The following is a 14,003-nucleotide window of genomic DNA, read 5'->3' on the forward strand; positions in this document are numbered from 1 at the left end:
TGGCGGACAGGAAGTTTTGCTTAATATGACATAATTGGTATGTATGTTGTCGGCATGTCCCAAGGAACATTTTGAGACATGTTTCATGATAATAGGCTAATGCAATCAAAAGTTATTAGCATTATTGGAAATGTAATAATTAGCGGTTATTGATTGGTTTATTACTCTTGACCAATAGGTGGCGCTGTGACCAAAATGATGTGGCGTGGTCAATGTGATGTGACAATGTCACATATTAAGTTTTGTGTAAATATCTCCAACCTTTGCAGAGATACAGCCTCAGATGCAGTTTGGCATCTTTCCAGCAAATTCGTTGGTACGCTAATTGAAAACGGTTACGTGTATCGACACAAATTCCATAACTTTTTGCCAGCATGGTCTGAAGATGATCCAAATCAAATTTGGTGAAAATCTGAGCAACGGTCTAGGAGGAGTTCGAAAAAGTAGGTTTTCAACATGAATCAAAATGGCGGACAGGAAATTTTGCCAAAATTGACAAATGGGGTATCGGTGTTCTCGGCATGACCCAAGGAATCTATCAACATCAGCTTTGTTACAATAGGCTAATGTATGCAAAAGTTATTAGCATTTTTCGAAAAAATCGTTATAACTATTGACCACAAGGTGGCGCTGCCCCCAATTTTTTTGTGTACATTCAGGGCATGGAGCCGGACATTTTTGTAATTATTTGCGAAACGATACGGAACTTCATTCTTAAGATACAGCAATTTACAACTAAATTCAAAATGGCCGACGCCCAAAATGGCCAAATTGGGAAAATTCGGTATCATTCGACTCGGAATGATGCACTGAATCTAAAGACACCACTTTTGTGATTTTTGACACAAAACCGTTCAGAAGTTATGAGCAAAAACATGCATTTTTCATATCTCCTGACCACTAGGGGGCACAGCGCCGAAACACTGCAGGTAGTCCCAGGGAATGGTTGTTATAAGACCCACCAAGATTGGTCTCAATAGGCCAAACCGTTGCGGAGATATAGCCTCACGTTCACGTTTGCGTGCTTTTCGAAGAATTCGTTCATGAGCTATTCGGAAACGGTTTGAGAAATCAACTTGAATTCCATAACTTTTTGCCAGCATGGTCTGAAGATTTTCTGATTCAATTTTCGTGACAATCGGTGCAACGGCCTAGGACGAGTTCGAAAAAGTAGGTTTTACGAACAATTGACGATAGCGAAAAAACTAAGCCTTGCGATTTTTGAATTTCGGTGTCCATTCGACTCGGCATGAGCCAAGGAATCACAGGAAAAAAGAATTTTCATTTTGTGGCTTACGGTTCAAGAGTTATTAGCATCAAGTTTTTGAAAGTTTAGACAATTGGTGGCGCTAGAGAGTTTGAGTTAGAGACTTCAAATTTGCTACGGTTAATGTTCAGACAGTCCTCTATTAGTGTGCCAAATTATACAACTTTCCCGCAATCGGTTCTATGGGCTACCATAGACTTGGGGTGGAAGAAGAAGAATAATAATAAATATAGCTGCAAGCAGCAATCACGGGGCCAAGCATTCCAGCGGCAACATCAGGAGCTAAGCATCGCATGAAGCATCACACCAAATTCATTAATGAGCAATAACAGCAATTTTGGAATTATTGTAATTGAAATGGCAAAAAAAAATCATAATACCACCTCTAGTAGCATGATTACTTGGCTTATCAAGCTTGACCAATAGGTGGCACTGTTATAAAATCAATTTGGTGTACTCTGTGTGACTTTTCAATGACACACACAAAGTTTGGTGTCAATATGCCAAAGCATTCCAGGGATACAGCCTCAAGTGTCATTTTCTCATTGTGCCTCAAATTCGTCGATGTGGTATGCGAAAACGGTTTTGTCTATCGACTCAAAAGCCATAACTTTGAGTCAGCATAGTCTGAAGATCATTTGATTCGAATTTGGTGAAAATCGGACCTACGGTTGATGAGGAGTTCGACAAAGTAGGTTTTCAACATAAATCAAAATGGCGGACCGGAAGTTCAGCTTACTATGGTATATTTGGTATCTATGTTATCGGCATAAACCAGGGAATATTTTGAGCCCAGTTCCATTCGAATGGGCTAATGCAATAAAAAGTTATTAGCATTTTTACAAGTGTAATTATTCATGGTTAATGAATGGTTTATTACTCTTGACCAATAGGTGGCGCTGTCACCAAATTTCTGTGGCATGGTCAGTGTGAGGTGGCGATGACACATACAAAATTTGGTGCAAATATGTCAAAGCGTTGCAGAGATACAGCCTCAAATGCATTTTGGCACCCTTCCAGCAAATTCGTTGATGCGCTAAATGAGAACTGTTTCGTATATCGACACGAAATCCATAACTTTTTGCCAGCATGGTCTGAAGATGATTCACGTCAAATTTGGTGAAAATTGGACTAACGGTCTAGGAGGAGTTCGAAAAAGTAGGTTTTCAACATTAAGCAAAATGGCGGACAGGAAGTATGGCCAATTTTCACATAATTGGTATCAATGCTCTCGGCATGACCCACAGAATATAGCGAGACCATTTTAATTTTAATAGTCTAAATTATTCAAAAGTTATTAGCATTTATGTGATATTTCATTATAACTATTGGCCACAAGGTGGCGCTGCCACCAAACTTTTTGAGTACCTTCAGGGCATGGAGCCGAATATTTTTGTAATTATTTGCGAAACGATACGATGCTGCGTTCAAAAAATACAGCATTTTAACACATAATTCAAAATGGCCGACGCCTAAAATGGCCGACACGGGAAAATTGGATGTCATTCGACTCGAGATGACTCACTGAATCTAAAGAGACCAGTTGTGTGATTTTTGGCCAAACCATTCAGAAGTTATAAGCCAAAATATGCATTTTTCATATCTCCTGACCACTAGGTGGCGCTGTGTCGAAACACTGCAGGTAGTCTCAGTTCATGCTTGTTAAAACACACACCAAGTTTGGTCTCAATATGACAAACTGTTGCCGAGATATAGCCTCACGTGCATTTTTGCGTGCATTTCGTCAAATTAGTTTACGTGTCATTCGACAACGGTTGGACGAATCAACTTGAATTCCATAACTTTTTGCCGGCCTGGTCTGAAGATGATCTGAGACAATTTTCGTGGCAATCAGACTAACCGTCTAGGACGAGTTCGAAAAAGTAGGTTTGTCGAATAATTGAAAATAGCGAAAAAACTAAACCTTGCGATTTTTGAATTTTGGGGTTCATTCGACTTGGCATGAGCCAAGGATTCAGAAGAAAAAACAAGTGGTGGCGCTAGAGAGTTGGAGTTAGAGACTTCAAATTTGCTATAGTTAATGCTGGGACTGTCCTCTATCAGTGTGCCAAATTATACAACTTTCCCGCAATCGGTTCTATGGGCTGCCATAGACTTGCGGCGGAAGAAGAAGAAGAAGAAGCAGAATAATAATAAATATAGCTGCAAGCAGCAATTACGGGGCCAAGCACTCCAACGGCAAATGTAGGAGCTAAGCATGGCATGGAGAATCACACGAAGTGCAAAAATGAGCAATTAAACCAATTTTAGGATGATTGTAATTGAAATGGCTGAAAAATAATAAAGACAACCACTAGTTATAAGATTAAATGGCCTATCACTTTTGACCAACAGGTGGTGCTGTAATCAAATCAATTTGGTGTACTCTGTGTGACTTTTCAATGACACACACAAAGTTTGGTGTTAATATGCCAAAGCATTCCAGACATACAGCCTCAAGTGTCATTTTGTCATTGTGCCTCAAATTTGTCGCTTTGGTATGCGAAAACGGTTATGTCTATCAACACAAAATCCATAACTTTGTGTTAGCATAGTCTGAAGATCATCTGATTCGAGTTTGGTGAAATTCGGACCTACGGTTGATGAGGAGTTCGAAAAAGTAGGTTTTCAACATAAATAAAAATGGCGGACCGGAAGTTCAGCATACACTGGCATATTTGGTATCTATGTTATCGGCATAAGCCAGGGAATATTTTGAGCCCAGTTTCATTCAAATAGGCAAATGCAATAAAAAGTTATTAGCATTTTAAAATGTGTAATTACTCATGGTTAATGAACTGTTTATTACTCTTGACCAATAGGTGGCGCTGTTACCAAATTTATGTGGCATGGTCAGTGTGAGGTGGTGATGACACATACAAAGTTTGGTGCAAGAATTTCAAAGCGTTGCAGAGATACAGCCTCAAATGCATTTTGGCACCCTTCCAGCAAATTCGTTGATGCGCAAAATGAGAACCGTTTCGTATATCGAAACGAAATCCATAACTTTTGGCCAGTGGGGTCTGAAGATGATTCACGTCAAATTTGGTGAAAATCGGACTAACGGTCTAGGAGGAGTTCGAAAAAGTAGGTTTTCAACATTAATCAAAATGGCGGACAGGAAGTATGGCCAATTTTTGCATAATTGGTATCAATGCTCTCGGCATGACCCAGAGAATATACAGAGACCATTTTAATTTTAATAGTCTAATTTATTCAAAAGTTATTAGCATTTTTGTGATATTTCAATATAACTAATGGCCACAAGGTGGCGCTGCTACCAAACTTTTTGAGTACCTTCAGGGCATGGAGCCGAATATTTTTGTGATTATTTGCGAAACGATACGATGCTGCGTTCAAAAAATACAGCATTTTAAAACATAATTCAAAATGGCCGACGCCTAAAATGGCTGACAGGGGAAATTTGCATATCTTGCGACTCGACATGACTCACTGAATCTAAAGAGACCAGTTGTGTGATTTTTGGCCAAACCATTCACAAGTTATAAGCCAAAATATGCATTTTTCATATCTCCTGACCACTAGGTGGCGCTGTGTCGAAACACTGCAGGTAGTCTCAGTTCATGCTTGTTATAACTCACACCAAGTTTGGTCTCAATATGACAAACCGTTGCCGAGATATAGCCTCACGTGCATTTTTGCGTGCTTTTCGTCAAATTTGTTTACGTGTCATTCGACAACGTTTGGACGAATCAACTTGAATTCCATAACATTTTGCCAGCATGGTCTGAAGATGATCTGAGCCAATTTTCGTGGCAATCGGACTAACCGTCTAGGACGAGTTCGAAAAAGTAGGTTTTTCGAATAATTGAAAATAGCGAAAAAACTAAACCTTGCGATTTTTGAATTTTAGGGTTCATTCGACTTGGCCTGAGCCAAGGATTCAGAGGAAAAAAGAATTTCCATTTTCTGGCTTACGGTTCAAAAGTTATTAGCATACAAACATTGAAAGTTTGGACAAGTGGTGGCGCTAGAGAGTAGGAGTTAGAGGCTTCAAATTTGCTATAGTTAATGTTGGGACTGTCCTCTATCAGTGTGCCAAATTATACAACTTTCCCGCAAACGGTTCTATGGGCTGCCATAGACTTGCGGCGGAAGAAGAAGAAGAATAAATATAGCTGCAAGCAGCAATCACGGGGCCAAGCATTCCAGCGGCAACATCAGGAGCTTAGCATATGTAGCATCAGACCAAATGCAACAATGAATAATGAAATTAATAATTGCATGATTGTAATTGAAATGGCTGAAAATCGTTAATAAAAGTTCCACAGCGAGGAGCTAAGCATGGCATGGAGCATCAGACCAAATGCAACGAGTAAGAAAAGCAATTATTGGAAGAGTGTAATTGAAACAGCCAGTAAAACTCCAGTAAAATGATGCATTATCATTTTTGGAAAATAGTTTGGCGCTGTAATCAAATCGCTTTGTTGTGTTCTGTGGGAGGTGACAATGTTGTGGGCAATTTCTTTCAAAATACTTACAGACCTTTAGGGCAATGAGTCGAACATGCCCACCGAGTTTCGTTCCGATCGACTTCCATTAACCTTGTCAAATAGGTGCTTAAATTTGTTTGGCCAATGGCGGCCATGTTTTTTAAGATAAGTGAAATTCCTCATAGACACTTATGCCACATTGGGCCATACCAATTTTCAAGTTGATTGGATCAGCGGTTGCTTAGTTATAGCCATTTTAGTTTTTTTTCATCCTGTAGCGCCACCAAGTGGCAGATATGGGAAAAAAAATTATTTGACTAAAGTTTTTGTTCATGCATATGAGTTCTGAGTTTGGTGAAGATATCTCATTTTGTTCCCGAGTTATAGCCTTTTTCATTAAATTGGTCCACGAATTTGAATGTTCTGGGTCACCTGGTTTTTTGTTCAGTCTTGATCAAACCACTGCAGTAATATTCTCAGGACTCTCTAGATCAATAACTTTGAAAAAATATGTTGTATTTTGTCCTTTGGTTAGATAACATTTAAACAGGCCTAAAAAACAAAAGATTTCTGTTGTGAATGGCATTAAACTGCAAAAAAAAAAAGGGGTAATATAATCACACGTGCATTAGATCTGTATTTTTTCTAAACAATCATGCAAAATTTAACAGAGATTAGGTAAAAAAGAACACTGTAATATTTATAAAGCTTCAAAACCCAGTGTTGAATAAAAAATTGCAATTAGAACCACTAGATGTCACCGGAAGACCACTAATGAGCTCACTAAAGACTAAAACATTACAGTTTATGGGCTTGTTGAGGGATTCATCTAGAAAAAATGTATATTACTATTATTTAATATTACTGTTCAAGCATTTCAGATCACATTGAGTCAAAGTTTACCAATTTATTCATACAGATATATCTAATGTTTATAATTATGCCAGATTATGATTGCAATGAAACCTGAAAAATGACATAGAAGCCCATAAAAACAGAAGACTTGCAATAGGTTTTATCACCCATCATTTATTTTAATTATCTATATATATAACAAAATGTGTGCATCTGTGTGTGGGTTTAAGCATGCTTATTGAGTATTAATATACTAGTTTAAACATTTCATGTTTGTGTGTGTCTGTAATTCTGTTCTATTCTTTTACTGTCAGCCATATCTAGGTTATTTAAAATCAGTGCAGTACTATTATCTAGACTGTGAAATTATACATAAATTGCGTATGCTTCTTTGGAATTAAATTAAGACAACATATAACAGTTATAAAGGTTAAAGAGACAGTGTTGTATGATAAATTGCATTCACGACCACTAGATGTCACTGGAAGACCACTAATGGGCTTTGCAGAGATATAGCCTCAGACTCATTTTGTGAAGATGCCTGACATCTGAAGCAGCGCTGTACAAAAACGGTTTTGTCTATTGACACGAAATCCATAACTTTTTGTCAGCACGGTCTGAAGATGATCTGATTCAATTTTGGTGAAAATCGGACAAACGGTTGAGGATGAGTTTAAAAAAAAAGGTTTTCAACATGAATCAAAATGGCGGACAGGAAGTTTTGCTTAATATGACATAATTGGTATGCATGTTGTCGGCATGTCCCAAGGAACATTTTGAGACATGTTTCATGATAATAGGCTAATGCAATCAAAAGTTATTAGCATTATTGGAAATGTAATAATTAGCGGTTATTGATTGGTTTATTACTCTTGACCAATAGGTGGCGCTGTGACCAAAATGATGTGGCGTGGTCAATGTGATGTGACAATGTCACATATTAAGTTTTGTGTAAATATCTCCAACCTTTGCAGAGATACAGCCTCAGATGCAGTTTGGCATCTTTCCAGCAAATTCGTTGGTACGCTAATTGAAAACGGTTACGTGTATCGACACAAATTCCATAACTTTTTGCCAGCATGGTCTGAAGATGATCCAAATCAAATTTGGTGAAAATCTGAGCAACGGTCTAGGAGGAGTTCGAAAAAGTAGGTTTTCAACATGAATCAAAATGGCGGACAGGAAATTTTGCCAAAATTGACAAATGAGGTATCGGTGTTCTCGGCATGACCCAAGGAATCTATCAACATCAGCTTTGTTACAATAGGCTAATGTATGCAAAAGTTATTAGCATTTTTCGAAAAAATCGTTATAACTATTGACCACAAGGTGGCGCTGCCCCCAATTTTTTTTGTGTACATTCAGGGCATGGAGCCGGACATTTTTGTAATTATTTGCGAAACGATACGGAACTTCATTCTTAAGATACAGCAATTTACAACTAAATCCAAAATGGCCGACGCCCAAAATGGCCGAATTGGAAAAATTCGGTATCATTCGACTCGGAATGATGCACTGAATCTAAAGACACCACTTTTGTGATTTTTGGCAAAACCGTTCAGAAGTTATGAGCAAAAACATGCATTTTTCATATCTCCTGACCACTAGGGGGCACAGCGCCGAAACACTGCAGGTAGTCCCAGGGAATGGTTGTTATAAGACCCACCAAGATTGGTCTCAATAGGCCAAACCGTTGCGGAGATATAGCCTCACGTTCACGTTTGCGTGCTTTTCGAAGAATTCGTTCATGAGCTATTCGGAAACGGTTTGAGAAATCAACTTGAATTCCATAACTTTTTGCCAGCATGGTCTGAAGATTATCTGATTCAATTTTTGTGACAATCGGTGCAACGGCCTAGGACGAGTTCGAAAAAGTAGGTTTTACGAACAATTGACGATAGCGAAAAAACTAAGCCTTGCGATTTTTGAATTTTGGTGTCCATTCGACTCGGCATGAGCCAAGGAATCACAGGAAAAAAGAATTTTCATTTTGTGGCTTACGGTTCAAGAGTTATTAGCATCAAGTTTTTGAAAGTTTAGACAATTGGTGGCGCTAGAGAGTTTGAGTTAGAGACTTCAAATTTGCTACGGTTAATGTTCAGACAGTCCTCTATTAGTGTGCCAAATTATACAACTTTCCCGCAATCGGTTCTATGGGCTACCATAGACTTGGGGTGGAAGAAGAAGAATAATAATAATAATAATAATAACGCCAACGAACACAATAGGTGCCTTCGCACCTTCGGTGCTTGGCCCCTAATAATAAATATAGCTGCAAGCAGCAATCACGGGGCCAAGCATTCCAGCGGCAACATCAGGAGCTAAGCATATGTAGCATCAGACCAAATGCAACAATGAATAATGAAATTAATAATTGCATGATTGTAATTGAAATGGCTGAAAATCGTTAATAAAAGTTCCACAGCGAGGAGCTAAGCATGGCATGGAGCATCAGACCAAATGCAACGAGTAAGAAAAGCAATTATTGGAAGAGTGTAATTGAAACAGCCAGTAAAACTCCAGTAAAATGATGCATTATCATTTTTGGAAAATAGGTGGCGCTGTAATCAAATCGCTTTGTTGTGTTCTGTGGGAGGTGACAATGTTGTGGGCAATTTCTTTCAAAGTACTTACAGACCTTTAGGGCAATGAGTCGAACATGCCCACCGAGTTTCGTTCCGATCGACTTCCATTAACCTTGTCAAATAGGTGCTTAAAGTTGTTTGGCCAATGGCGGCCATGTTTTTTAAGATAAGTGAAATTCCTCATAGAGCACTTGTGCCACATTGGGCCATATCAATTTTCAAGTTGATTGGATCAACGGTTGCTTAGTTATAGCCATTTGATTTTTTTTCATCCTGTAGCGCCACCAAGTGGCAGATATGGAAAAAAAAAATAATTTGACTAAAGTTTTTGTTCATGCATATGAGTTCTGAGTTTGGTGAAGAAATCTCATTTTGTTCCCGAGTTATAGCCTTTTTCGTAATATTGGTCCACGAATTTGAATGTTTTGGGTCACCTGTTTTTTTGTTCAGTCTTGATCAAACCACTGCAATAATATTCTCTGGACTCTCTAGATCAATAATTTTCAAAAATATGTTGCATTTTGTCCTTTGGTTAGCTATAAGAGGTCATTTAGGAAAGGGCCGTGGCCACATGTAACCTAAAGCCTATAAAACTGAAACAAAAACTCAAAACTTTATGAAACTTGGTTCTAACATGTGAAAGATGACCCACCAAGCATGCAAAGTTTCATTAAGATCAGAAAATAGCTGGTGCTATAACAGTTAAAATGGCCTAAAAAACTAAAGATTTCTGTTGTGAATGGCATTAAACTGCAAAAAAAAAGGGGTAATATAATCACACATGCATTAGATCTGTATTTTTTCTAAACAATCATGCAAAATTTAACAGATATTAGGTAAAAAAGAACACTGTAATATTTATAAAGCTTCAAAACCCAGTGTTGAATAAAAAATTGCAATTATAACCACTAGATGTCACCGGAAGACCACTAATGAGCTCACTAAAGACTAAAACATTACAGTTTATGGGCTTGTTGAGGGATCCATCTAGAAAAAATGTATATTACTATTATTTAATATTACTGTTCAAGCATTTCAGATCACATTGAGTCAAAGTTTACCAATTTATTCATACATATATATCAAATGTTTATAATTATGCCAGATTATGATTGCAATGAAACCTGAAAAATGACATAGAAGCCCATAAAAACAGAAGACTTGCAATAGGTTTTATCACCCATCATTTATTTTAATTATCTATATATATAACAAAATGTGTGCATCTGTGTGTGGGTTTAAGCATGCTTATTGAGTATTAATATACTAGTTTAAACATTTCATGTTTGTGTGTGTCTGTAATTCTGTTCTATTCTTTTAATGTCAGCCATATCTAGGTTATTTAAAATGAGTGCAGTACTATTATCTAGACTGTGAAATTATACATGAATTGCGTATGCTTCTTTGGAATGTAATTAAGACAACATATAACAGTTATAAAGGTTAAAGAGACAGTGTTGTATGATAAATTGCATTTACGACCACTAGATGTCACTGGAAGACCACTAATGGGCTTTGCAGAGATATAGCCTCAGACTCATTTTGTGAAGATGCCTGACATCTGAAGCAGCGCTGTACAAAAACGGTTTCGTCTATTGACACGAAATCCATAACTTTTTGTCAGCACGGTCTGAAGATGATCTGATTCAATTTTGGTGAAAATCAGACAAACGGTTGAGGATGAGTTTAAAAAAAAAGGTTTTCAACATGAATCAAAATGGCGGACAGGAAGTTTTGCTTAATATGACATAATTGGTATGTATGTTGTCGGCATGTCCCAAGGAACATTTTGAGACATGTTTCATGATAATAGGCTAATGCAATCAAAAGTTATTAGCATTATTGGAAATGTAATAATTAGCGGTTATTGATTGGTTTATTACTCTTGACCAATAGGTGGCGCTGTGACCAAAATGATGTGGCGTGGTCAATGTGATGTGACAATGTCACATATTAAGTTTTGTGTAAATATCTCCAACCTTTGCAGAGATACAGCCTCAGATGCAGTTTGGCATCTTTCCAGCAAATTCGTTGGTACGCTAATTGAAAACGGTTACGTGTATCGACACAAATTCCATAACTTTTTGTCAGCATGGTCTGAAGATGATCCAAATCAAATTTGGTGAAAATCTGAGCAACGGTCTAGGAGGAGTTCGAAAAAGTAGGTTTTCAACATGAATCAAAATGGCGGACAGGAAATTTTGCCAAAATTGACAAATGGGGTATCGGTGTTCTCGGCATGACCCAAGGAATCTATCAACATCAGCTTTGTTACAATAGGCTAATGTATGCAAAAGTTATTAGCATTTTTCGAAAAAATCGTTATAACTATTGACCACAAGGTGGCGCTGCCCCCAATTTTTTTGTGTACATTCAGGGCATGGAGCCGGACATTTTTGTAATTATTTGCGAAACGATACGGAACTTCATTCTTAAGATACAGCAATTTACAACTAAATCCAAAATGGCCGACGCCCAAAATGGCCGAATTAGGAAAATTCGGTATCATTCGACTCGGAATGATGCACTGAATCTAAAGACACCACTTTTGTGATTTTTGGCAAAACCGTTCAGAAGTTATGAGCAAAAACATGCATTTTTCATATCTCCTGACCACTAGGGGGCACAGCGCCGAAACACTGCAGGTAGTCCCAGGGAATGGTTGTTATAAGACCCACCAAGATTGGTCTCAATAGGCCAAACCGTTGCGGAGATATAGCCTCACGTTCACGTTTGCGTGCTTTTCGAAGAATTCGTTCATGAGCTATTCGGAAACGGTTTGAGAAATCAACTTGAATTCCATAACTTTTTGCCAGCATGGTCTGAAGATTATCTGATTCAATTTTCGTGACAATCGGTGCAACGGCCTAGGACGAGTTCGAAAAAGTAGGTTTTACGAACAATTGACGATAGCGAAAAAACTAAGCCTTGCGATTTTTGAATTTCGGTGTCCATTCGACTCGGCATGAGCCAAGGAATCACAGGAAAAAAGAATTTTCATTTTGTGGCTTACGGTTCAAGAGTTATTAGCATCAAGTTTTTGAAAGTTTAGACAATTGGTGGCGCTAGAGAGTTTGAGTTAGAGACTTCAAATTTGCTACGGTTAATGTTCAGACAGTCCTCTATTAGTGTGCCAAATTATACAACTTTCCCGCAATCGGTTCTATGGGCTACCATAGACTTGGGGTGGAAGAAGAAGAATAATAATAATAAATATAGCTGCAAGCAGCAATTACGGGGCCAAGCACTCCAACGGCAAATGTAGGAGCTAAGCATGGCATGAAGCATCACACCAAATACATTAATGAGCAATAACAGTAATTTTGGAATTATTGTAATTGAAATGGCAAAAAAAAAATCATAATACCACCTCTAGTAGCATGATTACTTGGCTTATAAAGTTTGACCAATAGGTGGCACTGTTATGAAATCAATTTGGTGTACTCTGTTTGACTTTTCAATGACACACACAAAGTTTGGTGTTAATATGCCACAGCATTCCAGAGATGCAGCCTCAAGTGTCATTTTGTCATTGTGTTTCAACTTCGTCGCTTTGGTATGCGAAAACGATTTTGTCTATCGACACAAAATCCATAACTTTATGTCAACATAGTCTGAAGATCATCTGATTCGAATTTGGTGAAAATTGGACATACGGTTCATGAGGAGTTCGAAAAAGTAGGTTTTCCACATAAATCAAAATGGTGGACCGGAACTTCAGTAAACACTGGCATATTTGGTATCTATGTTATCGGCATAAGCCAGGGAATATTTTGAGCCCAGTTTCGTTGCAATAGGCTAATGGACTAAAAAGTTATTAGCATTTTAAAAAGTGTAATTACTCATGGTTAATGAATGGTTTATTACTCTTGACCAATAGGTGGCGCTGTTACCAAATTTATGTGGCATGGTCAGTGTGAGGTGGCGATGACACATACAAAGTTTGGTGCAAATATGTCAAAGTGTTGCAGAGATACAGCCTCAAATGCATTTTGGCACCCTTCCAGCAAATTCGTTGATGCGCTAAATGAGAACCGTTACGTATATCGACACAAAATCCATAACTTTTTGCCAGCATGGTCTGAAGATGATTCACGTCAAATTTGGTGAAAATTGGGCTAACGGTCTAGGAGGAGTTCGAAAAAGTAGGTTTTCAACATTAAGCAAAATGGCGGACAGGAAGTAAGGCCAATTTTCACATTATTGGTATCAATACTCTCGGCATGACCCACAGAATATAGCGAGACCATTTTAATTTTAATAGACTAATTTATTCAAAAGTTATTAGCGTTTATGTGATATTTCATTATAACTATTGGCCACAAGGTGGCGCTGCCACCAAACTTTTTGAGTACCTTCAGGGCATGGAGCCGAATATTTTTGTAATTATTTGCGAAACGATACGATGCTGCGTTCAAAAAATACAGCATTTTGAAACATAATTCAAAATGGCCGACGCCTAAAATGGCCGACACAGGAAAATTGGATATCATTCGACTCGACATGACTCACTGAATCTAAAGAGACCAGTTGTTTGATTTTTGGCCAAACCATTCAGTAGTTATAAGCCAAAATATGCATTTTTCATATCTCCTGACCACTAGGTGGCGCTGTGTCGAAACACAGCAGGTAGTCTCAGTTCATGCTTGTTATAACACACGCCAAGTTTGGTCTCAATATGACAAACCGTTGCCGGGATATAGCCTCACGTGCATGTTTGCGTGCTTTTCGTCAAATTTGTTTACGTGTCATTCGACAACAGTTGGACGAATCAACTTGAATTCCATAACTTTTTGCCAGCATGGTCTGAAGATGATCTGAGCCAATTTTCGTGGCAATCGG

At 38.1% G+C, this 14,003-nt stretch overlaps 1 long non-coding RNA gene across 1 annotated transcript in view; it reads left to right on the forward strand.

Annotated features, from left to right (window-relative positions):
- Positions 1 to 14,003, forward strand: part of LOC127958279 (uncharacterized) — an 80,419-nt gene that overhangs the window by 35,533 nt on the left and 30,883 nt on the right. The gene's annotated exons all lie outside the window — the stretch shown is intronic.

The sequence above is a fragment of the Carassius gibelio genome, chromosome B5 (assembly GCF_023724105.1).
Source record: "Carassius gibelio isolate Cgi1373 ecotype wild population from Czech Republic chromosome B5, carGib1.2-hapl.c, whole genome shotgun sequence".
Lineage (NCBI taxonomy): Eukaryota > Metazoa > Chordata > Actinopteri > Cypriniformes > Cyprinidae > Carassius > Carassius gibelio.